Source organism: Miscanthus floridulus, chromosome 8 (genome assembly GCF_019320115.1).
Source record: "Miscanthus floridulus cultivar M001 chromosome 8, ASM1932011v1, whole genome shotgun sequence".
Classification (NCBI taxonomy): domain Eukaryota; kingdom Viridiplantae; phylum Streptophyta; class Magnoliopsida; order Poales; family Poaceae; genus Miscanthus; species Miscanthus floridulus.
Window position 1 is genome coordinate 201,778,733 of NC_089587.1, and position 4,138 is coordinate 201,782,870.

Sequence of the window (4,138 nt, forward strand, 5' to 3'; positions counted from 1 at the left end):
TGTGTTCAACAACTTTTATATTCATGACTTTCTTATTTGAAATCATTTAAGGTTTCAAAATCTTGTTTGAAGTTGCCATTTATTGAATTTTAAATTTTGAACTATTAAAATTTTGTCAAATGAAAAGATGATCAAAATAAAAGTTGTAGATAGTGATGTGTTCAACAACTTTTATGTTCATGACTTTCTTATTTGAAATCATTTATTTTTTCAAAATCTTGTTTGAAGTTGCCATTTATTAAAATTCAAAATTTAAACTTTTCAAATTTTGTCAAATGAAAAGATGACCAAAATATAAGTTGTATGCCTTGATGAGTTCTACAACTTTGATGTTTACAATATTTTTATTTTAGATCATTTTTTGTCTTAAAATTCAATTCGAAGTTCACAAATTCAAGTTTTAAAAATTTTAAATATATTTTTTTATTTTACAAAATAAAATATATCATTATATCTATATATATATATGCAAGTAATTTTTTGTGTGTATGGGAAAATATAGCAAATTATTTTTATTACATTTATACATTAATATATACATTTACACATTTATAAAAAAAATATGCATAAGTAATATTTAAAAATATGTGAAAACATTTGTAGGGGCGGCTGAATCAGAAACCGCCCTACAAATGCATTTGTAGGGGCAACTGGTCTTTAGAGCCGCCCCTACAAATGACTTTGAGTATATATTCTAGAGCACAGTCGCCTTTCTTCCCGTCTCCACTTCGTTTCCATCCCCATCTCCATTTCTCAGTCGCACACCCAACCCTGCCGCCTCCAACCCTAGCCTGACGGGCTCCACCTCACCGCTGGCACCGGCCCCTCCCCCGTCCCCCTCCCCTCCCCTCCCCGCAACTAGATCTAGTTGCGCCGACAACCCTAGCCCCGACGAGCACCACCACCGCATCACCGCCGCAGCCGTCGCCTGTCTCTCCGGCGCCGGCGGCCACCCCTCCCCACCTACCTCCCCCTCTCCTACCCCCTCCATCTCCCGATGGACGGCGTGGAGGCATTCAAGGACTCCATCCAAGGCCTCGACGTGGGCTTGCTCGTTAACAACACCGGGCTATCCTACCCCTACGCCAGCTCAGGCCCTGGCGCAGGAGGCTGCTCGTGTCCATGGTGCTCTCGTGGCCCTCGGCCGTCCGCCTCGCCGTCACCGCCGTCGGCGTCGCACTCTTCATGCTCCCCGTCGAGAAGGTTCTGGTTTCTCCACTCTCCACCCCGCGCGCTGGCTATTTGCCAGACACTCGAAGGCCTGTGGGCTCCTATTTCTGTCTCCTCCTCGGTTCCTCCTCGCCTCTCGATACGGACCCTCCCCACCCCATTCCTCTTCTAAGATATGCAAGCAGTGGGGGGCTATGGAGGCCCTGCGGCTGGTGACGACACAATAGCTGCTGCCCTGACCTCACTTTTTCCCTTGTGTTGTTTCCCCTCCGGTGGCGACGGCGCTAGGGTTCGGTGTCCGTGGCGGCAGGGGTGCAATACAGTCAGTGGCTGGGGTTAGGGTGGCTGGATCCATGGCCGCTCATGCAAGGGCGACGGGATCCTTGGTGGCTCATGTATGTTCGTTAGGATCCATGGCTGCTCCTCTAATGGCGGATTTATGTAATTCTAGCAAATTATCATTGATTTATGTAATTCTAGCAAAATTAACTGTTCTGTCAGATTTTTTATTTTCAGAATCACCAATATATAATGTCAAATGTGTTAAGGTATGCTGCAAGTTATAATGCTTTTTAGAGAATTGATTTCCTCTATGACTTCTAGTGTTATTTTTTCTAGAAAGTGGAAACCTTCTATTTTCTGTTGCAGGGATACTACATCAAAGTTTATGCATTCATGGCATTCTTTCCGTGTGCCATTTATAGGATAGAACAATAATAGTACTTACTCCACTAGCATTATTGTATGTGCAACTGCAACTACATTGAAATAGAAAAGATTGTTGTTTGGCTGCTACTACTGTTGATTTACTCTATTTTATAAAATTGCATTCCCCATGTTAACTTAGTTTAACTTGGAACTGTATACCATGCATTTATGTTACGGAGTATTTATATCAGCCTCATGTTTTTTTCTTGCACCAAATCTTTTTATTTTAGTGCTCAATTTAAACATCAATGTTGCATCTGAACCAACTCAAAATGAGGTCACTGAAATGCGCTGGATTGATTGTTTAGGTACAGCTGAAAGCTACAGCTTAGGTGTATATTGCATTCTATTTATATAGTGCATCATAGCTAAGGTCAGTTGTTGCGGGCTGTGGCAGCAGTCCAAAATCAGTTTACATGTCCTGGTCAGACAACATTAAGGGACTATTTAACCCCCTTGTATTTCCTTAAGTCCCTAGAGCAACAGTTTTTCTGTACATTTGGATATTGTTCTAATTTTCCGTAAGAGATAACTGAACTTCTATTACTACATTAGTTGAATACACACCATTTTTTCATCTCTTCTCTTTGCAGGAGATCATCTCGTCGAGGGGATTGGATTTTCTACTGATCTGAGGGCATGTGCCAATTGAATCATGTTAAGGTTATAAGGTTAGTTTCTGTCTAACTGTCACATACTTAATGGCCTAGTCTCTTTTGTTTTCATATGATTTAGTAGAGCTCTTGTTAATGCAGCAGTTGTACTAAATTTGGTAGTGACCCTGGATGTAGGAAAAATGAGTTCCAGCATGTAGTTATTGTTTCATTAATGAAAAATAATTCATGACTACTTTTATAGGTGTGAGCTGCTATCAAAGTTAAGGCATGAGTCCTCATTTGCTTCACCTATTCTGAGCGGGCTGCAATGTATATATATACAAATGAATATTGCTTGTACAGGGCTGCTGCAGGTGATCTTACTTATTCATTATATATTACTGGCATGTCAGCTGTTGCTATGTGTGATAAAACAGTTATTTGTCATTACAATTTGCATTCCCTTGTTTATGAAAGAAGCCGGAAACTAAAAAAGAAAAAGTCTTTAATTCTTTTTTCTTGGATGCAAAAGACATCTGCCTTTAATTCGGTAGGCATTTGTGTACGGTTGCAGGTGCAGGTAGGACCATTACTAGGGCTGATAACAACAAGAAACATTTTGTTATCAGCATTAGTAATAGGTAGTGTACTCTTGTTTCTTAGAGCTAATAACATTATAAATGGCTTACATGGTTGGTTTTAGAAGTGAAACCTGATGTTATGTTGTAATCTGATTATGCAATCGAGCAATGATACAAAATGCCGCAAAGCAGTGCTAGCTATTTTGGGAATTTAAAGCCAAGGATCTCAGATTCATTTTATTGGTAATGTGTGCAATCTTCTGTGGTTATGTAACCGAAAATTATTGTGTGTACTATGGTTAGTCGCTGATGTATATTTAGCATATCAAACCATGCAGGACATGGAACAATTTAATTATTGTTGGATTAGTTCCCAGCAACAGTTTAAGTTTTTGGCTCAAACAATTTTCCAGTACTCAATTAAGTATGATCAATGTTAACCGAAAGTGTGCCCCTTTGATGTGACCATCCATTCTTAGCCCCACAAATATACTTGCCTCTGTATGATGAAAGTTATGCCCTTTATTATTTGATGAAAGTTATGCCCCCACAAATATACGATTGTTTCATTATACTCAGAGTTTAGAAATTGATACGGTGATTTATGTTATTGCAGGGCTCTCCAGCTCAGTTCATATTTATGTTTGCAATGTCCAGTTCAGTTGCTACGGGATTGGTTGTTGTTGTTGTAATGCCCAGTTAAGTTGCTAGTTCAGAGATATAATAGGTTTCAGCTTGTGTCGAGCAAAAGCACAAGTGTTGCTGCATTGCTTGAGTATTTCTTTTTGTTTTAGGTAGAAATCCTCAGTACCAACATCTTGTGCTCTTGTGCTTGTGGCCAGATTTGAATTATATATGTTTTGGTCAGATTTGAATATATATATATATATATATATATATATATATATATATATATATATATATATATATATATATATATATATATATATATATATATATATATGTTATAGTCGAATTTGAAGTGTAAATTTGAATTTTTTATGAAAAATATACTGTAGAGGCGGTTTTAGACTGAACCGCCCCTACAAACCGATATTATAGGGGCGGCTAGTACTGTGGCCG

At 38.8% G+C, this 4,138-nt stretch overlaps 1 long non-coding RNA gene across 2 annotated transcripts; it reads left to right on the top strand.

Moving 5' to 3' along the window:
* The first annotated feature begins 1,004 nt into the window (after positions 1–1,004).
* Positions 1,005–3,918, top strand: LOC136474605 (uncharacterized). Of its 2 annotated transcripts, XR_010762967.1 has the most exons (4): positions 1,005–1,565; positions 2,472–2,549; positions 2,737–2,848; positions 3,672–3,918. It is a non-coding gene; the product is annotated as an uncharacterized lncRNA (long non-coding RNA). The 2 variants fall into 2 exon arrangements; XR_010762966.1 differs by having other exon boundaries at positions 1,011–2,549.
* The last annotated feature ends 220 nt before the right edge of the window (positions 3,919–4,138 follow it).